Source organism: Corvus kubaryi, unplaced genomic scaffold, assembly GCF_017639235.1.
Source record: "Corvus kubaryi isolate FWS band 111438036 unplaced genomic scaffold, C.kubaryi_AGA036_p1.0 133, whole genome shotgun sequence".
NCBI lineage: Eukaryota > Metazoa > Chordata > Aves > Passeriformes > Corvidae > Corvus > Corvus kubaryi.
In genome coordinates this window covers 17,023,081-17,049,010 of record NW_024580667.1, presented here as the reverse complement: position 1 = coordinate 17,049,010, position 25,930 = coordinate 17,023,081, and the positions used below count along the sequence as shown (strand labels likewise).

Genomic DNA, 25,930 nt, shown 5'->3' with positions numbered 1-25,930 from the left:
TTTTTTTTTTTTTTTTTTTAATTTCCCCTTTTCTTACGCTCGTCCTTCCCGGCGCAGCCCCCCGAGCCCAGCCCAGCCCGGGGCCCGCTACCCCCCGGCGCCCCCTTTGCAGCCTGACCCGCCCGGGGGGGAGGGGGTCGCTCAGCCGCCGCTTGTTATGACGAAGTTTTTTGAACCCTGACGTTTTGGGGTCTGTGTGGGGGTTTTGGGGGTGTTTTCCTTGAGCCGAGGTGATGTGTGTGTGTGTTGGGCTGCCGTGCCCGTGGCGGGTGTTTTGCAGCTGCCCCCGGGCAGAGCGACCCCGGGGCGTGGGGGAGGGGGGCAGTTTCTCCCTACTTCTGAGACAGTATTTTAATGTATGGGGGGGGGGGGTATTAAAAAAAAAAATGCTCGGGGAGGGGGGAGAGAAATGCGAGGTATTCACGCTCCAGTGTGGAGTTTGCAGAGCCTGAGTGGGGGAGGGGATCCCATTCATCGCCAGGGCTTGAATCAGCAGCGGGCGGAGGGGCCGGTCGCTCCCCTACATCGAAGTTTACTTCCAAGTAGGTAAACAAGTTCGCCCCTCGCCCCCCACCCCGTGCCCAGTCCCCCGGAGCCGAGCTGCCCCCGGCCCCGCTCCCAGCGCCGCGGCCGCCGGCGGGGCGGGGGTGCGGGGGAGCCCCTCGGGGCCGGAGCTGCGGGGCCGCCGACCTGTTGCACGTCCCGGGCCGGCGTGCCCAGCCCCGGCGCGGCGGGGCCGGGGCGTCCTGCCCCCGGCGCTGTCACCGGGCCGGGCAGGGTCCCCATTTTGTGGTGCGCGTTCAATCTCGGCGGTGGGGCTGATAGATGGGCTCGGTGCGCGGCTGAATATTGGTGTGGTGTGATGTAAAGCGAATGACCCTTGACCTATTTAATGATATGTTGTTGGGTTCTGGGGCAGGCATCCTGCACGGCGCAACAAGGGGCAAAAACACCAAGCCACACCCTAAAAGTTCGGCTCACATATTAATTCCTCAAAGTCGGCGTTTAGAGGGAATAAAGGCTTCCCTTTATGTGTTGCCTTAACATGCCTCTTTGCTGTTCTCCACGAGGATTCGTACGGCGTTTCTCCCTTCCTGACGCACGAGCCTTGGAGTGTGGATGTGGATGTGTGCGATGGGGGAGGGGAGGCGGGCTGTTCGGCGCGGCTCACCCACCGCCTCCTCCAAAAAAAGAAAATATTGCAGCATAATGTTGCAGAAACCTAAAATATTCCATTGAAAAGAGTGGTGATTTGAAGTAAAATGGAGTGTAAAATTAAAATTTCAAGACTAATAGTATGAAAATAAACGTTGTGCCAGAGGGAGATTTGATTGTAGGTAATAAGTACAAGGTCTTTACTCTTGACAAATAGGATGTTATATCTTTATTCCTTACCCCATTTATTAGTGGTCTTTTAACCAGGACTGCTCGTGTGGCATGTATAAGGTTTAGCATCATATGCCTTGTGTACCATGTGACTGCACATACTGGGTTTAGGCCTCTCCCTGTCCTGCAGTCAGTGTTCTGTCATGTACAGAGACACTGGGCAGGTTTTAAATTAAATATATTCATTCTGTGATAGCAGATGTTGTTGGCAAAGAGAGACGGGTTTGTCCTAGTGTGTGTTTTGGCGTTGTTTTTTTTGTTTGGCTTTTTTTTCAAACAATTACAGATAATAATTGCAACATCTCAACGACAGCAATAGTAAAACAGGGAAGCTTTCCCACAGAAGATTTGTAAAGGGGGTGGGAGGAAAAAGGAAAGCAAGAGGGGGAGGATGCTATCACATTAAAAATGCTTTAAATCTCTCTTGTGCTACATGTAATAATGGTAAAAACAGTGGAGAATTTGAGCAGAGCTGCTGTTGTCATCTCAGTGTTTAACACCTTCAGTGAGCCATGCAACAGCCAGGGGCAGGGCAACCCTGGGTGTACAGACTGGGGAATGAGAGGTTGGAAAGCAGTGCCCAGAAAGGGACCTGGGGGTCCTGGTCAGTGGAAAGTTGAACATGAGTCAGCAGTGCCCTGGCAGCCAGGAGGGCCAAGCGTGTCCTGGGGGGCATCAGGCACAGCAGCACCAGCCGGACAAGGGAGGGGATTGTCCTGCTCTGCTCTGCACTGGGCAGGTGGCCTCACCTCGGGTGCTGGGGGCAGTTTTGGGCGCTGCAATGTAAGAAAGACATTCAGCTGTTACAGGGTGTCCAGAGGAGAACCATGGAGGTGTGAAGGGTCTTGAGAGGAAGCTGTATGAGGAGTGGCTGAGGTCCCTTGGCTTGTTCAGGTTAGAGAAGACTGAGGGGAGACCTTTATTGCAGTCTATGGCTTCCTCACGAGGGGAAGCAGAAGGGCAGGCACTGATCTCGTCTCTCTGGTGACCAGTGACAGGACCTGAGGGAATGTCCTGAAGCTGTGTCTGGGCAGTTTTGGGTTGGATGTTAAGAAAAGACTCTCCACTCAGAGGGTGGTTGAGCACTGGAACAGGCTCCCCAGGGATCACAGTACCAAGGCTGACAGGATTCAAGAAGCATTTGGACAGTGGTCTTGGGCACATGGTGTGATTTTTGGGATGTCCTGTGCAGGGCTACGAGTTGGACTCAATGGTCCTTGTGGGCCCCTTCCAACTCAGTATATTCTATGATTTGAAGATTTTTTTTTTTTCCTCCCCTAAGATGAAAAAGCATGTCTCAGAAGCAAAGAGGATTAAAAAATTCACATACTTGTAAACACTGGCAACTACACAACTGTCCAGGTCTCTTAGGACATAAAAAAACCCTCTGCAGATAAGTTGTCATATGAATACATCCTCTGCCCTTCCCCCATCCAGTTGAGTAAGATGACTCCCATGTTCTCTGCTATGTCACTGCTGTGAGTTATGCTACTGCTCTTTTTTAAATGATTGCAGATATTCTCCACAATAAGTAGCTAAAGAGCAAAAATAAGTTAAATCCTTGCTAGGGAAGGGGCACCTGGAATTGTCAGATTTCTGCTCCACCAGTTTGCCCAGTTTTCACTGAACCCTAGAATATGCTGAGTTAGAAGGGACCCACCAGGGTTGAGTCCAACTCCTGATCCTGTGCAGGACAGCCCCAAGAATCCCACCATGTTTTGAACTCTTGTCAGGCTTGGTGCTGTGATCTCTTCCCTGGGGGAGCCTGTTCCAGTGCACAGCACCGTCGGGGTGAAAAACCTTTGCCTGGTATCTAACCTAAACCTCCCCTGATTCAATTTCACGCTATTTTGGTCCTGTCATTGATTGTCGGATGGGCTTTTCTCATTTTTGTGATGACGGGGGCCAGAAGTAGATGTCCTGTTCACTTGATATGTCTAATGTGCCATGGCTCCTGGAAGAGCTTCCTGAATGGAGAGTCCTCCTCTGGCAGCAGCAGCTGTTAAAGGCCTGTCATCCCTTTGCTTGGAATGAGTAGAGAAGAATGTCTCTCAGTGTGGATGAGATCTTATTTCTCAGTAGCTGAGATAAGTCAGCAGTGCAATACGCTTAGGATTTAGCAACGTGCTGAATTTGGTTCATTGTGGAGATGAGGCTGGAAAAGCCATCCCGGGTTTTAGGTTTAGGTTGTTGAGCGATTGCCACAGGTAGCGGGGTTGGTGCGTGCTTCAGTGCCGCTGGCCCTTGCGCTTTGCTGCTGCTAAGAGTCCAGGGTTAGAATTCGTGCTGTATTAAACTGACACTGTTTGTATTTTAGTAGGGCTGAGGGGCCCCCATTCAAATCAGGGCCATTTGGGGAATATTGTAGACAGTGGTTCTCACCCTAAACAGGTTGTAATGTAAGTGAGGGAAACAAAAAGCCAGGCGGGTAAATGCTGGTAAAAACTGACTCAGGGGAGCAGCAGCTGATTGTAGTGCCTTATCTGCTCGACCACGGTGAGATCTCAGCTAGTGGGAGAGAGGAGAGTTGTTAACACCTGGCAGCACGGCTGCTGGTAAATCCGTCCGCTCTGCCCAAAGAGAGGTGGGCGTCATAACGTGATCCATATCCTGGATTCGCTTTACTACTGCTCTTTTAATTCCTAGCATTCTAGATTATGTACACCAGCCTGCCTATAAAGTGATCCAGGTTTTATAACTCTTGGGACAGCTTCTTTTTTTCATAGTCTTCATTATGAGGCAAGATGGAAGTAATTTTGTAAACTCTTTTTTCAGCTGCTAAATTAAAACTCCACTCCCTCTTCCCCTCCCTCATCTTGCCTATTTTTAGTTAGGAGGAAATAGCTGACCTCTTTACAGCAAGAACCCAGACCCCCTGGGTGCCATTTATAGGTTTCTACCAAATGGCCTACTTGGACAAGTTGGTTGAAATTAAACAAAAACATTGGGACTACAGCTCTACATAGGAATAGCAGCCTTCCTGTCAGTACAAAATCTGTCATTTTAATGATACTGAAACAAGCACACAAATGTGAAAAATGGGGTTTAGGTTATTTTTCTTTTCTTCAGTAGACAATATTTTAAAAGCTTTTTTTTTTTTTTGTTGCTCTCTGATCATTAATATAATGGAATTGCATTAAGGATGACTGAAAGTATATTGTTTTACAATTACAGGAAGTCCCCCAAAGTTAGGGCAGTGTAAAAGCTAGAAGCAGTCAAAGAAGGGTGTTCATTAAGAAAACATCATTGTTTCTGACCAGTGTTCTTCATGTGTAGAGATTTTGTCCTAGACACAGATTTATAAATTATAGTTACTAATGTTTAGTAATTCTGTAGAAATACAGAATTGCTTCTGCTAGCTTAACTTAAAGCAAGTTTAACTCCACAATGGGTATGTGACAGTTTTTGAAGGTAAAGGTGCGTAGGCCTTTCATGCTGCTTTTCTTGAGCCACTTTTCCTGTGCATATTTGTATTTATTTAAAGTGATACTAAAAATACTGGGCTGTAGCAATAGTTGTTGCATTTCTTCATTTGTTGTTTGAGAAGAGTATATTGCCTCTGTTCTGTTCAGGTCCCAGCCACCAGTCCCTTGCTGTACTTTGGGTTACGAGCATGACTGCAACTTGGGGTTGGGTACATCTGATGGTGTGGCTTCCATCTTTATAATCCTGTTTACTTTATGCAGTTAAAGGGGCGTCATCATGTTTAGCCCCATTTCTTGACCACCTCTATTGGTATTATGGGCAATTAATATGTGTCTGCTTGTCCTGTTTAAACTAGAGTGCATGTAAAGAGTCATAAGGTTATGTGAAGTTACAATGGAAATTTCTGCCAAGAACCCTGTGGTGTTCATGCAGTACAAAATCATGATGATAGTACTGTAGTATGAAGAAACAATTATTTTAATATTTTAGCTAAGTGCATTGCATAACTACATTTTGGCTTGGATGTTGAATCTTACTCATTTGCTAGGTGAAGTTACACAGCACACTGACCATGTGGACGAACAGTGCCTTGATGCTTAGATGATATGACTTGTGGCCTGTTTCTGAACAGATGAGTAGTACTAATAATGTCTAATAATTACATATATATATATATATGCTCATCAAAATGCTCTAGTCTAATTAAGTAGTGAGTTTTATTGACCCTTTGCTATTGGAAGGTGAAACAAGGCTTTTTGAAGACCAGTGTTCTCCATTAGTATGTAACAGTTGCTCTATGTATCACACCAGTGCCGTTTGAAATGTGATTGCATTTACTGACCTAAGTTTCATTTAAGCTGCTAATTCTTAGTTACAGTTTAACCTCTTACCACTGAGTAGAGGCATTAGAATACGTTGTTACATAAAATAATACTTTTATTAAATGAAAAAATATAGAGACATTAATTATGACTTTATGGATGTTTTCCTGTTTAAATACAACTTTCCCATATCTCAGATAAATCACCAATAGAGCAAAAAAGCAACATTTTTCCCTTAGGCATTAAAATTACTTGGAAAATATGTTTTGACATTGTCTTCAAGAAAACAAAGAGGATTTTACTTTGGTGGATAGATTCCCTTTGTCATTCTGCAGCATAATGCATTTGTTGTACTCCTTTTTGAAGGCAGCAAACTTCACTGGATGTGCAGTGGCAAACTTTGGCTTCTGCTGTATTTTGCTGTGTAGCACCATCAGCTCTTCATTAATCCTCTGCCATTGAATGGAGACTCTGCAGAATATTCTCTAGTTCAAGAGAGAAGCTAACTATTTGTGCTTTATATTTCTGAATCAAATAGTCATATTACAGAGGCCCTGCTGGAAGGGAGCAGTTGCACTGTTGTGATTAACACATATACAGCTGTTGTTGTGTTTCATGCTTAGAAGTGTCCACTGCCGAGTTTGTATTAATTTGAGCACAAACCTGTAGCCTACAGCAAGATAATTGGAAAGATGTTCTTTCAAAAGAATTGACCTTCACAGTGTGCAGTTAATAAAAACATGAGATTTTTATAAAGTGAAGTAAAAATATGGATTTTTTTTTTTTTTTTGTAAAGTCATTTGTGTTGGTAACAGAATGAGGAATTGTTATAACAAGATGATGGTTTCAGTGTCATTTAGCAGCTATGAGTTGCTTGTTCACTGTACCACTGGGTTTAGTCTGGTTGCTACTGGCAGAGGATATGTGTGTGTCCAGAGACCCATTAGTATTAAGACTTGTGTTAGCAGATAGTCTCAGCTGGGATTGCAGAACAGGAATCAGTTTCACAAATATTAATTGTTTAAAATGAACTACACTAATTGCCATGTGTGAATGCATGCATGTGCACGTATATACACGTACATGGATAGCCTTAAGGTAGTCCAAAAAGTAGTTTTGGAGAAAAAAAGGTGTCACCCTGAGGTTGGAGAGTGATGCCAGTGTGCAGTGGCTTGACTTTCACATCCTTCCTGAACTAGGATTTGCTCAGGTCAGCAGCACCTGAGGTGCTGCAGAGCCAGTGAAATGACTGTAGACTGGGCTGGGCTGGATGTCAAGTTTTGGGAGAAGACAGAGGCGCAGCACCCTTTAATTACGTGCTTGTTGAGATGTGGCAAGGTCAGGAGTGCATACTGTGCTTGTACATCTGACTGAGCCTCGTGAGACCAGGAGGCGACAGCTGGGGCTGGATATGCATTTAAACTTCAGAATTATGTTCATTTTTTCATCCTTTTTTTTTTTTTTTTTGACATTGTTTAGTTTTTGGTTTCTCTTAGAACTAAAATTTAAACCCTGATCTTGACAGAGAGATTGAGGTAAAATTGCCCTCCTCCATAGCATTCTCCACAGATAGGGTTGAGCTTTGCTGATGAGTTAGGACTGGGAATCCAAGCACAGACCGTGCTGGTTCATACTGTGTGGATTAGTTTCCAAGGATATTTATCTGTTGCTTTTTACAGTCACAGAACAAACTTAACCCTTTTCGTGCCTATTTTACATGCACACGTGAGTTAGACCTCTAGGAATTTAGATATAGAATTGGTTGAAACACATGAAATATTTTCTAAATGTTTCAGAAAGTATTGGTAAGGCTGCTAAATAGATGGACTCAAATCTCTCTCCTTGCAGCTTAACTTTCCTTTTTTTTTTTTACTTTTTGGCTTTAGTTTTGTCCTTTTTTAATGTGAGAGCTTCTGTAGTTTGTATAGTTTACTTTTTCAGTTGTTGACTTTTAAACTAAAATACTGTAATCTGGGAGGCACAGATAAAAGGCATGCCTGAGGATTATTCTAATGAGAAAAACACCTTCCTTCCTATGCCAATTTTCAAAAAAATGGAAGTGAGGAGCAGAAGCAAGTACATTTTTAGTAACATTGCATGGTGTTCCCAAGACAGATTTTATATCATTCTGTGAAAACTATTCAAGGTTTCTTTATTTTCATTTTGACTACTACTGGGTTTGTTTGGGTTGCTGGTGTTGTAACTCAATAACAATGCTAATTTGCATTTGGAGGAATCTGATTTTGTACTAAAAAACCCAAACACTCTGAGCTCTAATACTTCTGCTAGTATCAATAAGTGTTACATAATCAGTTAATTTAAATGAGCCAATTAGTTTAAAATTAGTGCATGACAGTGTATCATAAAAATTCATCCAGCTTCATTCTCACAGGATTTTAAGTGCTTGGAAAAAAAGAACCCTGAAGCTGAAAGGGTGGCCCAAAACGCAGTGTTAGAGTGGAAGGAAAGAACCTATTTATTACACACAGCTGAAATCTACTAAAGCATTAACATAATGGTTTCCCTCACTACTGATGAATGAAAATTACTTTCCTGGGAGACCACCATCCTGTCTTTACTACCTAGTCTGGTAGTGCTGAGTAGAGGTTAGGTAAAAAGTGGAATGTAGCTTAAGCCCTCCTGGGCAGTTTACAAGGAGGGGGAAGGTGAGTGGGAATGGACTGCCTCGAAAGTGAGGATTCACTGCTTTTAACCTGCTGACCATCAAGTGGACAAAGAAATTCTTTTAGGAATTTTCTGAACTGTGTTTATTTTTTTTTTCTTGGCTAAGATGTCATGTCTTCAAAACACTTATTCCTGTGTGTTTCTTCAGTATTATAATGGTAGTATGTGTGATATGCGGGTAGTTTATAATACCTTATTTTGTGGTTACAGCAATGGCTTTTTTTGTGTGTCTGGTTTTTCTAATGTTTTACGTATTCGTATGCATATGTGCCTCACTGTGCACTAAATCTTTTATTTTAAATTTTGCTTAGGCTAAACAGTAAATTCTTCATGGTATCTACTATGTTACCAGCAGCATATATTTTCAGTTTAAAAACCACTTGAAACATGGAAGGGTTCTGTGTTCCCTAATGACAACATGTTTCATGCAATTATACATTGTCAGTTTGATCATGTGCGCTGAATGGTGGCTTTGTAGATAAGATTTGTTGTGCACAGCAGATGTTTATGTACATGGAGTCCAGCGTGAAAGAAATTTAATTTCCTCTTACTAAAAATAATATCGTGACCTGTATCTTCTACCTATTTAAAAAGTGCTCAGATAATTGCAGTGAATGATTTCGTAGTTGCTTTCTCCTGTATTCATTTTGCCATGAGCTTTTAAAGTACAATATATTTCCCTTTTCTTAATGTAAATTTGAATACATATCTATGAAAAGAAAGAAAAAATCTGTTCCTTTAACAACCTCAGAAGGCAATTGATAGGGCACACCTTTCCACACCTGGGTAGATAATTTACGTTCAACTTACAGTGGAATGTTATCTGCCTACCATCCTACAGAACTACTGTGAAGACTTAATTAATGACTGCTTTTGAAGAATTTTAAACAGCAAAACACATTGTCAGTTTGTTTTGTTGCTAATTTATTCAAACATGTGAATGTAAAGCTCTACTTACTAAGGTAAAATCTCATTTTTCCATCAGCTTATCCATTAGGATAGCAAAGTATCAAAAGAAAATTATGAAACAAAAAGTTTTTTGTCCCTTTCAGTGTTCCGTTTAGAGTTAGAAATAATGATTGCTTTAATTTGTTAATCTTCTATTAATCTGTAAGTTAGTTTCCTGGCTAACAGAGTTGGATTTAGGGTATTAGTTTGCCTCAGAACAAGCTTTTGTTGCTTTGTCCTTCAAACTTTTTGTAATTGCTTTTAAACCTTTTATTTTAATTACCTCCCCCCACAGCAAAAAACCTATTGGGGTTTGCAGTGGAGTTTAAGAGGTTTCATTTTAATGGCTATTTTGTGTGCTCCATAGTTTTTCTTTTCTGACAGCTCCATGATACCTGGGTAACTCCAGCAAGGACAGAGTTGGTGATACATTTGTGATCTGAGCATTCAACAAATCCTGTTATAGCTATGGCCTGATGTTGCAAAAATGTGTTTGGCTTGTGCAGGAGATTTCTAGGATCAGGCCTTATATGATGGCAGCACAGATTCTTGACTGATTAAGTAAACATTTCTGAGCCTTTTTTATAGCAACAGATGATGTGCGTGATTTTAGCTTCAATCCTGACAGGCAGTGTTCCTGTAATGAAGTGGAGATTGTGGTGTCCCTCTCCTTTCCCCTAGCCCACATTAGTAGGTTTTTTTTGTATGGCAAAACTTCCACAGTCTATTTTGAATAATATTCTTATCTGAATCTTCTCCATGTTCTTGGAAGTTTCTGTAGATGGCAGATATGAAGTTGAGTTTTAGAGCCTGGTTTCTTCAAAATGTGCAGGAGCTGTGTTGGCTGTGTTGAAATCCACTGAGCTTAATGTTTTGCAGTATAAAGTGTAAGACTTGGTTGCAAACACATACATTGAAAAGCGACCAGCACAGGTGGATGGTTGGAACTGATGAACTTTTTCAGTCAAGTGCCCTTAGTTTTTCAGTCACGTGCCCTTAGTTTTTCAGGCAAGGCCACATCATGAGGTTTAACAAACTCTAGCAGTGGCAGGATGGTCTCATTGCCTGTCTGAATCATGGTTAGTCTCAAAACTGTTCTGCCAAGTGTGACCTACCACATACAGAGCCCAGCACCTTGGAACTGGCACTGGATGCTTGTCTTGTGTAAGGGCTGCAAGCACCATAGCCTCCGTGGAGAGGATATATCAACCTTTTTTATTTTAATTTACTTTATTCTCTGGGGTGGTTGCTGTGTGTTTTGACTGCAGTAGGTAAGGAAAATTACACAGAAGGATCATGACATTTATTTTTTTCACCTTAAATATAAATTTTCTGATTTTTTTTGTTTGATGACTCAAACGTCCTAAGAATAGTTGTCTTAAATAAATATTTAGCTACTTATGTGATTAGCACTGTCTTAATTTTTATTTTTGTTGTTGGAAGTACATATGGTACATTCTGGTGTCTCAAGTGGAGCCAATGTCTTGCCAGCCTATTTAACGTGTTAACGTATGTGAGAAAGTGTGCCCTGTGGCCTGAAGCATCATTCATGTATTTGCAGTTGCCTCAGTCTTTTAATTTCTGTTTGTATGCGTTGCATTTGCTTAGATTGAATTTATTATTGATTTCAGCTGTTTGCAAATAGTCTAGTGACAGAGCATTTGCTGGTGTCTCCTTTGAGCCAGCATTTTACCCTCATTAGTCTATGGATGTGTTCTTTTGAATGTTCGCCAAATGCATTCATAAAACCGGTAAAATTAATAGAAGGAAAAGTGGGAGAGCTGTGTGATCTGTTATTTGTAAACAACATTATGAGACTGCCTTTCAGTGTTTGACCATACTTTACTGCATTTATTTTTTTTCCCCAAGTTTTCCCTTTTTATTCATTTGGGTTTTACGAGCTTCCCGTCATATACAGCCATTCACTCAGCAGTTTTAATTGCCTTTTTTTCTGTGATACATTTTGGTTTGATTTGGTTTTGAAGACTAAAGCTACTAGGTAAATAACAACAGTAATATTTATCGGTTCTGTAATTCTGTAGTTTCAAATCATGGCTTGCAAGCTACTAGAGTACACAGGATTGTTTTTATAGAGAGCTGTGGGGTTAAAAAAAAAAAAGAAGGAAGTCTGTTGTCATTGTTCAGTTTTACTGTGCAAGGTATCTTTATTGCTCCACAAATTTAAAGAGTTTTAAAAAATGGTCTAATTATATTGTAAACTTCTTTAGGATGTGATGATACCTATTTTTATGACTTTACTGCTTTGTGGGTGTATATATCATTATGCAAGTAGTAATCTTGTTTTCACAAAAGGTAATTTATACCAACATTAAATTTTGGCATCAGTTTGGTTACATTGTGCAGATATTTATGAAAATATCCTTTCTCTTATATAGGACTGTGAACTGTATTTTCTCTGATAGAATACAGATCTGGCTGATCCTTAATTGCACAAAGAATAATCTGTAGAGAAGCATTTGGATTCCCTTAGTTTGTGTTTACCAGGTCTGTCATACAGGAAGCCTGCTCAACTGATTTTTCTTTTCTTTTTTTCAGCGTCTTATGCAGTACTGGTTTTGGTTTTGGACTACAGCTATTTATATGGCATCATCTTATTTCAGTAAATCCAAATTCTTGCATGTTAAAATGTTAAGACTTTTGTTACTTGATGTTACTACATTTGTGTTCTCTCCTTTGCTTGAGAGCAGCACTCCTTGCTAATGTTAGGAGGGCTGAGGTAGAGGAGGTGTGTATAGTGGGAGTGGGGTTGGGAAGTAAAGCAGGCTCTGGCTGTTTACACATTCCAGGGAACCATAGATCTGCTCTCTTTGAGGCCTGAAATATTTTCCTTTTCACTATCAGTCTTGCAGATCTGGGGTATTTGGGCACACTGCCAATAAAAGTAAATAGCAATGTGTTAATCTCTTAGACTGAAATGTAATAAACTGTATTTTACCTTTTTTTGTGTGTGCATAAGAAGAAAAGATTAACTGCACTTTATAATTAGTATATGACATTTCTAGAAATACTGAAAGTTAGGACTCTTGCTATAATTTCTTCAGGAGTTGCCTATAAAAGGATAAAGTATATTTGACTCTTTCCTTCTTGCTAGTTTATTCTGAAGGGAAAGTTACAGAATCAAATATTTTTGATAAAAATATTTTTGATAACTAGATTTTCTGTTTTCAGCATGATAACCATTGGCTCAAGGAGCTGAGGATGACTCCCTCTTTCTCATTTCCATGTAATGTGTGTATATACATGCATTTTTTTCATTTATTTTGTGGTAGGCTTAATCTGTCTTGTAGTCTTCAATTGGATCATTCTGGCTTCCAGCACTTACATTTCAGAGTTCTGATGAAATCAGATACAGAAAGCCATCACCTGCATGTCTTGTTTGTTTGTTGTTGTTTTTTTTCCCCAATATTGGAAGTTATTTCCTGCAGCCTGCACTAAAATAGACTGAGCAGGCAAGCAGATGAATAATGATTTCTTCCAGGTTCTGCTGGAAGAAATTCTGTTCTATGTAATGAACAGACCTTCTGTTTATTATTATTTATTATCAATATTTGTATACATGTCATTTCCTTTCCCTGAAGCTTGCTTTCTTGGGCTTTTTAAAGCTGTATGTTATGTATGAAATTATTGTTTTATTCCAAGTGGTGCAGTTATGCCACTTTGTCATTCCAGCAACTTGCTTTGTCACTAGGACTTGACATGGCTTAACTTTTTGTCGTAAACACTTGCCGAACAAAACGTGTTGTCCTCCAGAAATATTACCATATAATTATGACACGCACAAAAAAGACAGTCTCACTGTGATAGCAGCTGTTACCTTCCGTCTTAGGACCATTCTAATACATACAGTGCAAAAGGTAATTCAGACCATACAGTTGGGTTTTTTTTCCAAAGGCAACCAGTTGCTTAAAACTCCCTTGCATAGCTGTGACTGCCATCTGATCTGCATTTAGAGGGATTAAACTGCTTTTGGAAAAGCTGTGGGCTTCTTCAGCTAGACCACCAGCAAATTGGATAAACTTGTAACGTCTCTCTTGACTATGTTTTTAAGAAAAAGTGCTGCTCTCATCCTGTAGTGACCTGAATATAAAGCCAGAGGTTTTTTGGGGTTGCTGTTAGGCAATATCAGACTGTTGAGTTTAACCTAAATGGAAGTAAACATGAACATTACCTGCACCTCATTATTTCTGTGCTTTTATGACAGACACTCAAGCTTGTTTGTATAGTGGCTATGGCTCATGTTGATTATGTTGTTAATAATTTGTATCTGTAGTGTGTGCACTGGCTGGGTGCTTTAGAAGCCTACGTTTTTGAATATAGATAGCTAAGTAAGTGGCTTGTTTATGAGAAGCCTTGGGTGGGTACAGCTCCAGTTGAAGTCAGAGGAATTGGTGGCTGCTTAGTGCCTGGATAAATGATTTGTGTTAGTACAGGGATGCATCGTAACATTGGCAACAAAAGATCACCTCCATCTTTTTACCCTAAATTAAATAAAGCATTATGTTAAAAAATATTTTAAAGAAAATGATCGTACCAAGTGGCTACTACCTATACAGTGGTCTGTATAGAGATGGGTGGATTTTTTCCCATGTGCATAAGTTTCATGAAAGGGAAGAATTTGACACTGATTCTCAGCAGCAGCTTCTCACATTTGATATTCGGGTGACTGTGCAGGTTGTATATGGTTTATGTAGAGGTTGGAGGGTCTCTGTTGTAAATTAGTACCAAGTTTGTTTACCATATGTGCTTAGTTACATGTAATGTAACATTTGAGGTAGTGAGGAGATGTACTATTACTGTAGTAGTGATTCTGTTTATTATTTGTTACAAATATTTCTGAACTAAAAAACCATGAGAACTTGTCTTGTGGTTGAAATAATAGGAACTGGGAATTTTATTCTTCTTTAAACAAACAGAAACACTAAAAACAATATGGGGTATAGTGACCTAATGCAAAAAAAAAAAAAAAAAAAGACCCAGATGCTCCTTAAAATTAGATAGATTTACTTATTAATTATATGTATAAATATCTAGAAATTAGCAGTATCAAATGTTGAACTGTACTGTGTAATAATTACATGCAAATTGCATTGGCTTGGAGGTTTCTTTTCTCTGTAGCTTAGTAGTGTCATCAAGCTGTTTGGGAACTTTGTGTAAGGTTATTTTTTGGAAGAAGTTTGATGTGAAGAACAAAATGTGATGTATTGTTACTGTCCACAGAGGAGTTTAGGACCTCTAAGATAGTAGCTTAGACTTCTCATTTTTTTCTCTTTTTGTTTAGGTTGAAAATATTGGCCTGTAAGAAGCATACTGTAGGCTGTTTAAATATTGACCATTAATTTCGAGCCACAGAAACTATGAAATGAAAATTTAGACGTGCTTTTAAAGTTTTGATTTTCATCCTTTGTTGCTAGTAACAAGTACTTTGACAGCCAAAATCCACATAAAAAATTTGCATTGTTGACCTAGCAAAACAGTTGGGTTAATTGTTCAACACTACAGATACCTAATAGCTTTCCTTAGAATTATTATTTAGTACTTTTTTTTTGATCCACAAAATTTCTGAGAAATCTTAGTTATGTGTCTGGCTGATGCAGTGAAAAACCGGCAGTCACAGGGGCATGCAGCTGATAATGGAAAGAGCTGTTAATAGTACTTAATTTGTTTCTTCAGCTCTAGTGATTGGAAACATAAGAACACTTCTAGTACATCAGCAAGCTACTGTTTCAAGAGACCTTCATAGGGAAATGATAAGAAGTAAAGGATAGTAACTTAGAGATAAGGAGGACAATCTGGGCCTTGCAGGAGGAACCCTCGCCCATCCGGCAGATTTTTGTTGGTCTTATGCAATTACTGTTTCCAAAAGGTTTCTCTCACAATTGGTTTCACAGTTTTTGAACCTGATAATTTCAAAGCCTATTCTCGACTAGCCTGCTTCCTGTGAAAAGTGGTGTTTGGTGAGGTGTTCATGTGTGCCACATCATGCTACTGAGAAATAAATTGTTTTGATCCTGCAACTCTTGCTTCACTTATTACATTTAATGTTCCTTTTGGGGGAGAGGGAGCGAGAGAGAGAGTGAAGGAAACAACAGTGCTGATATGATGTGGTTTATTGGAGAGAGTGGCACGCACGCCAGCTTTCCCCCACGTTCGATCTTCTCCCTGATTCTTATCCATGGTAGGTCTGGTTGAAGCTGGTAGCAAAACAGTAGCTTAAAGAGACTGATCCCTTGGAGGTAAGAATTTACACAGCACCAGTTTCAGCCTTTAATTGAGAATTGGCCTTTCTGAAAGAGAAAATTGGTTCTGCAAGTGTTAATATATTGCTACAAATTGTTCTGTTGATGAATCTTTAAAAAAAAACTCATGAAAGTAAACCAGAACAAAACAAAATTAAAAAACAAAACAAAAATAAACCCCAAAAGAAACCCAACCAACCAACCCCCCCACCCCAAGACCCCCAAACAAACAAAAAACCCAACCAGCAACATCCCTCACCAAAACAAAATTAAGCAAATGACAGACTTGTTAACTGAGCACTTATAGTTTGCCTTAGGACATAGGTGCTTACATTTTGAATTGATTTTTAATTGTCATCTTGATGTGTGTGGGAGGTAAAGTGAACTTTTAATGAAAAACATTCTCATAAGAACAGTTGCTATTTGTGGTTCTTCTGGTACACTTAGGTGTATGTTTGGGAGGAAGGGAAATGACATATTAGTATTTTCATGTCTTCTAAATCAAAGAGTTGCCTCACTTATCTTAAGCAACGCAGTCTTTAGATTATATCCAGTTGTTTGTCTGCTGCACAGATATACTTAATTTTCCAGTAAAAAAAAGGTTTCTTATTTTAAAAAACTGTAATTTTTTTTATAACATTATAATTGCAAGCACATTAATTAAAATGCTGGTGATAAAAAGGGTATTTGTATAAGGGAGCTGATTATGCCTGATGGTACAAGATCAGAATTAGGCTAAAATTTTGATATTATCTATCATGCTTCCTTGCATATATGCCTTTATTCCAGTTGTTTCTGCAATAGTTTGCAGACTATTTTGCCTGTTGTATGATTGCCAGTACTGTACAGGTTGACACTGATCTAAAAAGGAGCTGTGTTTGTAGCTGAGAAGTGATCTTTTTGCTTGTTACAAATATGTCTTTTTCCTTCTTGAACTTAGTTCAGTGTAGAAGTTAACTTAATAAAGCCATTTCCCCCTTAATATTTAGACTTTCAGTTCTTAAACATTAAAACCAAAGTGCTGTTAGCTGTATTTTGATGAATAGAAGTGTTCAAGGCTGGAGTGAATGGGGCTCTGAGCAACCTGGTCTAGTGGGAAGTGTGTCCCTGCCCATGGCAGGGGGGTTGGTATGAGGTGATCTTTAAGGTCCCTTCCAACCCAAACCATTTTATGATTCTATGAATATGCTGAAGTTGAATTTTAAATAGTTTGACTTCAAACAAACAAACAAAAAAAAAACCAGAAAAGGAGACCTCTTACAAATGTATTTATGTACTTAATATTTCTGTGAAATATGTTTTTATTGTAGGCCAGACGTTTCCTTCATATAGATGTGGCTGTAGGTGTTCAATATTTATGTCTGTGCTTAACTGCATACACAATAATTTTACAGGAATAAACAGCAGCAGTTGTGTGCAGAAAGCTTAGTGTGTGTGTGGTGTGTGTATGTTTAGGACTTGACCTTAATTGCTAGTTTATCATTCCTAAGAATTTCCTGTCTGGAGTTGAAATGTTTTAAAATCCATCTTACTTCTACTTTGTAGATTTAAAAAACAGTATCTGGTAACTAAGAGCTTTCAATGGGCACACTACTTGTTGGGCCTTCTGGTTTGTCTTTGTGGTTCATGTTTAATCTTTGGGTACCTCCAGCCACCTCTCAGTGAAGGCTGGGTGGAGGAATGTTTGACTGCTGCCCACAATGCACTTAGAGAAGAACAAGTCTGTGAGGCTTCTATGTAAATAGCACAGCATTTAGTAATGAGAAAGTTAGCAACTCTCTTAATTGCTCATGAGACATACCTGTGTAGAATTGTGCTTTGAAATTTTCTTTCAAGTTATCTCCGTATGTCCAGTCTGAATTTTATATCCACCAGCAATGCAGACTCATTCTGCAACTAAAAGAAAAAAGTGTACATTTCAAACATTGTCTAGTCATGGTTAGTTCCTCCTGTTAGGATCCTTAGAGAAGTTAATGCTCTCTTTTGAGATGAAGGAGGCCTGTCACCAAAGGAATTTAATAAATTGCAGTGGTATTCAGAGGGCAGAATGAAAAGACAGGCGTGGGGATCGCAGGTGAAGCTTTAGTCACATGAAGGAAACAGTTGTAAAAATGCAGTCTGGTTCATAATGTAGGAAAAAGGGAACTCATGGAGTTCCCAGGCAGTGTACATGGAGAGTTTGGGTAGTTTATAAATGTTTGAGGTGGTTTTTCCCTCTTGCAAGAAACAGGATTTTTCAAAGGCTTTCTGTATAAGGCAGGCACTGGGCTTCATTTATCCAGCCATTTTGAGAAACAATGTGGATGTCTTTTGTATTGTTGAAGGACATGGTTTGCCATATTCTCCAGAATTGCTGTGAGGTCAGCCTGTGGGGCTGCGTCTGCCATGTATGCCCAGTGCTGCAGACCAGCATCCTGCCCCAGCAGGATCTGCTCTCGGGCTATCGGTTGGGCATCGCAGGCGCTGCTCGGTGTCATGCCCGGCTCCTTGGGCATGTTGCTGCTCACCATTCTCCCCTGACCCACATAAAGCATCCTCTGGGACAGTGGAACAGGTTTGATGGAGCCTCTGTGCCTCTCCCCGGGGAACATGAGAAAGAGAACTTTGCCACGGGTGTCTATTGTGGCAGAACGCGTTGGCTGGCAGATGCTCTGGGAAGCCAGGAAGGAGATGAACAGCAGCAGTGTGAGGCAGCAAGGCCGAACTTGCCTGGCACAGCCATATGGCTGTTGAAATACTACGGAATTGCTTCTTGTTGGTGGGCAAGAGGGCTGGGGTTGGAGGAGCTGGGGAAGAGGGATGGACGATAGCCGTTCCTCAGTGCTAGGGGCTGTAGGATGTGCACTCCTCCTCTCCTGCCCACTGGCAAGAGCTGTCCATCATCTGCGGCTATTGTTTGATGCAATTAGTGTTTATTGACCAAGACGACCTTAATAGGTTTCATTTATGTACCTTGGTTTTATTGCAGTTTAGCCCTCTAAATACCCATGAGGCTCCTAAAATAACAAAGATACTATTAATTAGAAGCTAAGGATCGTAAGCTTTAAAGCAGTATGTACTTCCCTCATTTTTAAACACCTGTATGTATTTAAAAATACACTTTCACTAGAAATGTTTTGACAAGTGATAGCTGATTGCTATAGAAATCTCTGAAATTTCCTTTTTTTTCTTCCCTTTTTGTCTCTTGCTTATTTGAGACACTGTTGTCACATTGAATGTCATTGTAGTCCTCCAAGGTCACTGTTTTTCCCGTCTAGTCTGTTGGATGTTTTACCCCATAGTGAGGGTATTTTTTAAGTAGTAAGAATAACGTGAAATCATTTTCAAATCCGTAAAAGTAAACATAAGAATTACAACTGATTTAACCTGTGAAGCTATTCTATTCCGCTTGTTTGAAATTGAGCAGATTTCACGCTCATGGTATCTCTTAAAATGGAAGGAAACGGAGAGAAAAGAAGTAGCAATAGCTAAATGAAAGTCCTTAGAACTAAAAGCCTAATGTGTAATAGAGTATTTTTAAGCCATTTTGCAGTCAACAACAAAATAAAGCAAGTACGTTTGACTAGAAGCTGAAGTCTTCTACTGTGAAATGGAAATTTATCTGGTATATTGTACTTTTAAAAATATATTGTTTGTTTTTCTGCTAATGAATGCATGCCAGATTATTGTTTACCAGTTACTGTTCTAGTCCAGATCAGAATTGAAGTTGGCAGAACATAAAGGAAATTTCAAGACAGCTAAATATCATCATCCGGAGCTTCATTTACTGTATATTTTTGTAACTTCAAAAGTACGATAGATTGAGGAACAGGCATATTAGTCACCAGCACAATTCACAGTTCAAATAACTTGTTATTTTTATGAATTTGTGCTATTTAAGAATTTATTAAAATCTCAGTATTACTGCCTTGAAAATTAAAAAGCCAGTTGGCTGTTAAGAATACAGCTGCTTAGACTGGAACACCAGTACTTCTCTTTAACTAGGAAGTGCACATAAAACACCATGCTTTCCCTTGTGAAGTGGCTTGCCTGGCTGTGGTGCTGTGCAGTGTTATGTTACTTAGGTGTTTTGCTCTGCTGACAAGGAGAGCCATTTTACTGGATGTTAACTTGCACTGCTTGAATGCAAGAGTATGAAAAGGTTGAGAGGAAAAAGAAACTGAAATAATCAGTTTGTGTACCGTGGGCGCATTAACAGCTACAGCTAGAGTGACTTCTGCCTGATTACAGCATTTGCCAGCAGAAGCCAGAGTTTGTATGGTAAAAACTAAAAGGTGGATCAGCCCACAAACTGTGCTTGAGTAGCATGAACTACGTGGGAGCTCAGGCATCTTGAGTACGTCCCCTGTGTGAGCATTAGTGAGGTTTTCCTACGAAACAAAATCTGTAGTTTGCATTCATAAAATCATAGAATATCTGAATATAGAAGTGTGAAGGGGCCCAGAAGGGTCATCAAGTCTAACTCCCTGCTCCTCACAGGGCTGCCTAAAACTAAACTGTAGGATTAAGAGTGTCATGCAAGATGCCTCCTCCAGCAGGCTTGGTGCTGTGACCATTTGCCTGGGGAGCCGGTTCCAGTGCCCAGCTACACTCCAGGTGAAGAAGCTTTTCCTAATGTGCAGTTTGGAATTGTCTGTCACTCCATTCCTCCCAGAATAGAACACTTGGTTCTGTTAAACATCAGCCACAGTTCCTCAGTGTTAATGTGCTCAAAGATAAGGAATTCCTCCAGGTGTTGTAAGGATTAGGGGCTGAGGGGGTAAAGGAGACCAAAGTCATGCCACTCCCTCGCAAAATGGGAAGAGCTCTTGGGTAGTTTGTGGTTCATTCCATGGCATAGCGCTGACTGGCCAGGCAGCACATGGTGTAATCGTCTGGATAATAGCAGGAGTTTGTGAGGCTCTTCGACAGGCCTGGTCTATGAAAGTGTCAGAACCCAGATTTCTTTCTGCTGCTTATAGAACAATATATTTATTCGTTATGCGAGCTGCAGTCTGATATGAACTTAATTCAAAGCCTGTTGCAAATGCCTATTTGCGGAAGTGGCATGAACTTACTCTTTTTAAAATATGCTTTTGAGTGTAATTGCGAAGTGCAGATAAAGTTATAAATCCATCAGCAAACTGACTATTTTAAGGCCATCTAGTCATGTTTCCAGAGATTAGATTTTTACAAATGTGATATTTTTAGATGGATGAAAGTGAGCATATACTGCATGCTGGAGGTATGAAGCAGCTTTGTAAGCTGTAAGTTTAAAACCTTCTGTTTACAATATGATGTTTTTAAATGTAATGGTGTACAGTATTTGTTAAATGGTATATCACTGTAGTGTAGCACAATTCTAAATGTCTGCAGAATCATCATATAAATTTATTGTTTATCAAGCAACTGGAGAATTTATGCTGATAATTAAGACTTCTTACGTAGTTAATTTCTGTAACACTTGCACAAGGACTTTTTGTTACTATGCTATGTAGAAAAGCATGTATAAATTTCTTTTGAGATAGATACTGGGGTGTAATGTGCAATACATAAAGGCTAACTTATTTTTAGAGCACATTTTCACCCTAACCTACAATAGGAATGTGGATTTTCATTACATTTTAATATTGGTTATTTCTGATTATGGCCCAGCTGACATTTCAAAACATAGCTTATATGTAACAAAATGCCTACCTCTGTCAGTATGTACATTTCTTGAAATTACTTGTGGTACAGTTCTCATCCAGGCTAGTCCTAGGAGGGCAAGCTGCACCTAGGAGTGCATCAAACAGCATCACCAGCCACTCAGAAGAGGTGATTTGCCCCCTGTATTCAGCATTGGTTCAGCTTTACCTTGAGCACTGCATGCTGCTCTGGGCCCAAAATTTAACAAGGATGCGAAGGAGCTCGAATTTGTCCAGAGGAGGGCAACAAATATGGTGAAAAGGGCTGGAAGGCATGTCCTGAGAGGCGCAGCTGAGGACTTAGGGCTTGTCTCCTTGGAGAGAGCGAGACCAGGAAGCAACCTCGTTGCTCTTGACAGCTTCCTAAGGAGGGAGAGTGGAGAGGGAGGTGCTGGTCTCTTCTCCCTGTAATCCAGTGAAAGGATGTGTGGGAATGTCTCAGAGCTGCACCAGGCTAAGTTTAGACTGGGCATTAGGAAGCATTAATTTACCAAGGGGGTGGTTAGATGCTGGAACAGGCTTCCTAGAGTGGTGGTCAACACCCCAAGGCTGACATTGCTTTAAGAGGCATTTGGACAGTGCCCTTACTATACGCTTTAACTCTTGGCCAGCCCTGAACTGGTCAGGTGGTTGGGACTAGTGAGAGTTGTAGGTCCCTTCCAACTAAAATCTATTCTATTCTATTCTTTAGCTGCGAAGCTCCTCTTATTTTTGTTACTAGACCTGCAGAGCTTAGTATCTCACAGATCAGGCTGAACATACATCCTGTAACCATGCAAAACAGAAGGAAAAACAAAAAGTACCCAGGCATTCCTTTACATTTGGACTTGATAGAAAGCTTGCTCTGAGTGTGGGTTCTGGTGTTTTGGAACTTCCACTTTGGAGAGTCAAGTAAAAGAGTTTGTTACAATCTGTTCTCGATACTGTTTTCCAGGCATAAGAAGCTTATTCTCCAGTAATGGTGTCAGTGTAAAACCAGGGTGATAACCCAGTACCACCTGTGTAGGTGGAGCTATTCTGCTAAAAGTGCTGCCATGTTTTTTTGGGATATTTTTTATAATTCTGTTGTAACCTGTCTAAACCTTAGTCCATTTATCTATCCCCTTGCTGTAACCCAGCAAGTATCAAGTGGTTTTAACCATATTATATTAGATTATAAAACCCTTCTGTGATAATGAGGTGCTTATGCTTAGCAGTGGTTACAGAAAATGTAATAGATATAAATATGACTTTATGGAAAACAGGGAGAAAGGACTCATGAAATGGCAGTAGAGTGGACAACCGAGCTGCTATGTATGTTCTGTTTTGGGTATAATTGGCAGAGCATTCTGAAAGCATGCAGATTTTCTATCAGAATTTGCCAATTTTTTATTCTGGAGGAAAGAGATTATACTGGTAACTGGAAGACAGCTCAAGAGAAAAATGGGTTGTTCAGGGTTAAGCTCACCATGTCTGATGATGATTTTTCCTGGACTGACACATCCAGGGTGTGATCAGTGCTTGCTTTTGTTTTCTCATTATGCTCAGATTTAATTACCTGTATTTAGCATGAAATCCCATGAGACTGGAAACCATTTACATTACTTTGCACCATTTTTGAAATGCTACACCCAGAATAAGTCATTTCTCTCCTGCTAGTTGTAGCTGTAAAGAAGTGGTGCTTTGAGGGAGGGGCCTCACTATGTAGTTGGATGGGATGAGGTACATGGATGGAATGGTTAAAACTTGAAAGCCTCCCTTCACCTGCTTTTGCTCTATCCATTCTACTGAGAAATTATTAACAGGTGCTGAAGGCACGAGTGCTGCCTGCCCTGAACTCTCAATGCACAAAGAAAAAATCAAACATAGTCTTTTTTTTTTTTTTTTAAATAAAAGGAAACCATTGGAGTTGGAATTTGTTGTGAGTGAGGACTAATACAATAGTATACTTACTGACTTACTGAATTTTCAGTGACAGTGAAATATAACTGTTAATATCCACATCAACTGTTGTTTTTCAATCTGTTTTTCATGTCCTACCACAGGGAGGACACTAGCAGAATGAGCAGGGATCAAGAAGCTATTTTAATCAAACGTTAAAACACTATTGAGAGGTATGGCTGGGGCTGCTATGCTCAGAAAGAGATACAGACACCATTCTAAAATAAGTAAGATTATTTTTCCCCTCCTTCTTTGCTTCATATCAGTGCTCATCCCATCCTCCACATCGTGTTTGTTAGCCTGTAGATTTTGAAAAGATAACATTTGCTTTCTCTCCATATCAAGATCTCAATCCCATTTGCGTTGACATTTTAGCTTTATGAGGGAGAATGCATTATGTAAAGTATCCATTAGCCTGCAAAATATTAAATTAAGTGTTGAAAACATGAGTTGTTTGTGGCGAGTGAAGCAGAGCAAGCTATGGAGATGATTTGTACTCATCAAAATTAGATAAAGTTGTTGGTTTGGTTTTTTTTTTAGGTTAGACAGAGAATCTAGCCTACCACTCACTTTCCTTCTTGTCTTTCTACCTTTGTTTAGAAAATTAAATAGGCGGAACAAAGGCCAAGTTCTTAATAACACAGGTGAAAGCATAACTATGATTTGTAGTTGGAAATACTGTGAGTAACATTTGTGGCCATACATTCCTTTGTCAAGATGTTACTGACATTCTTCTTGAACATATAATTATGTATCATTGCTTAATAAGGAGAGAACTTCTTTGTCAAACATTTCTCTGTACTGTTAAGCTTTCAAACTGCATGTTGTAATAGAATGTTTTGGAAAGTATCAGAAGATTCAACTGCTGCATTTTTTTTCCTGGTGGGAGATAACACTGCTACAGCATTAACTGTAGTCTAAAATGGGTAAAAGTGTAATATGCAGTGGTATATTTGTGCATAAATAGTACAGGAATATAAATGAAATCTGTCTCAACATGCACTCATGATAACATTCTTCCAGTTTGTTTACAAAATGAAAGAATATCTGTCTCTGGTAGAAAGTTCTGTGTTTAAAGCAGTGTCTCACTATCCTTTGAAGTGTTAAATCCTCCTGGGTTTCATTTTTTTTGGCACAAGAGTAGTGGATGTTTAAAAAGCCAACAACATTAGCTTGCACAGGAGCATTCCTGTCTTATTTTTGTTTCTAGGTCTGTTTCCTGTGTTGGGGGAAGGGGGATGAGAGCACAGCTGCTCCCAAAGTTCAAGATGAAGCTGCTTCTTTAGTGTGTTTTAAGCCTTGGTCACAGTTTCTTACTGGAAGTCTTTAAATGAGCTTTAGTCTGATCTTCAATTGCGCTTTTATAGGCATGAAATCTCCCTTCTTTCCCCCTCTCTTCCCTGACCCCCCATCCCCCAGCAACAAAACCTACTCACTAATGAAACAAAACTGATTATCTGCAACATAAATATCGAAGAGGACCCTCAAAAGCAGAGCATTTTGATGTTCCTTGAGTTCAGCATCAGCTTGACAGAGCAATTGATCAATATTTGTTCTGAGAATTTTTTTTTCCTTAATTTTTAAAATGTTGATGCAAGCCAACACAAAAGAATGGCTACTTTGGATACCAAAGCTGCTACATTTGAACCTTTATTTCTCAGATAAGCTGAAACATCACAGAGAATAGGAGATGAATTTTCTGCCTGTTTTTTTATGGTACCTCTAGTAATTCACATGGAAAAGTAACAGCTTACTCTTTTTCATTGCCTTATATGTATTTTAAACGAAGTCTGCCATCTGAATTCTGACATACATTCCTTGAGCAGAAACATTTCTAGCTTTTCATAGTTCTACAAACATATTAAAACACCTCTTTCTTCCATTTGTCCAGTTAACATTTTTATTGTCCTGTGTTGCAATCATATGTCTATAAAAGGAACAAACCAAGCCTGCAGTGGGAAGAATGTCATTGTTGCAGTTAGTCTCTTTCATGCAGCGGTAGGATGTTCTTTTGAGGTGCCTTTGCTTATGTAGACTGCTTAGGTGAGAAGGAAAGTCACATATTGTTGATTGTATATGAGTTTCCTGCTTGAGAGCAGATTGATGGTTGGATAGGAAGGGTGTGTTTTGTTTAAAATTCAGAATAATGTGGAAAAAAAAATTTGTTGCCTCCCAGAGGCATAGAGTCTGGGACAGCAGGTACTTAGATGTAAGTTCAGTTTTCATCATGGCTGTTTCAGTCTGAAGATAGTTTTATCCAAACAGAGCTGACAGAGAAGTTAATGTTGGACTCTCACTGTTGATTTACAGAAGTTTTGGCATATTAGGAGGATAGGAGAAACTTGGCTGAGCACCAGTATAGAAGACTAGATAACTGAGGTAGTTACAAGCTCAGATTATGCTCTAGGTAAAATGGTGGAGTAAGTAGTGGAGGGCTTGGTAAATAAAGTACAGAGCATGTTGCTAATGCTTGTCAGCATGAGTTTGTTAAAAATAGGCCCTGTAACACTACTACTACTCTTGCTATATTTTTGAGCTGCTTATATACATTGGGCTGTTGACAAGGAAGTAGTGTGAAAATACATATTTTCCATAAGTTTACTCCGTTGGTGCTGTTTGGCATTTTTGTGAAGAGTCAAGAATGGTGCACAGTGAGAAGGACACACAGTAGGTGAATTAGACCTAAAGGAAGATTTTGGTGGTCCTTGAGTATCTGTGTGTACCAGTGGGCTGCCAGTCCTCCACACTTGAACATTTTCTTTTTTATCTGCCCATGTTAAAATAATCACTTAAAAAGTTTATAGAGTATTCAAAGATCAAG

General features: G+C 39.9%; 1 protein-coding gene across 2 annotated transcripts in view; it reads left to right on the top strand.

Moving 5' to 3' along the window:
* The first annotated feature begins 520 nt into the window (after window positions 1-520).
* Window positions 521-25,930, top strand: part of TBL1X (transducin beta like 1 X-linked) — a 191,909-nt gene continuing 166,499 nt past the window's right edge. For both annotated transcript variants that reach the window (XM_042038089.1, XM_042038078.1), the window contains exon 1: window positions 521-542. The gene's annotated coding sequence lies outside the window, so the exon portion shown is untranslated. The remainder of the gene's footprint in view (window positions 543-25,930) is intronic.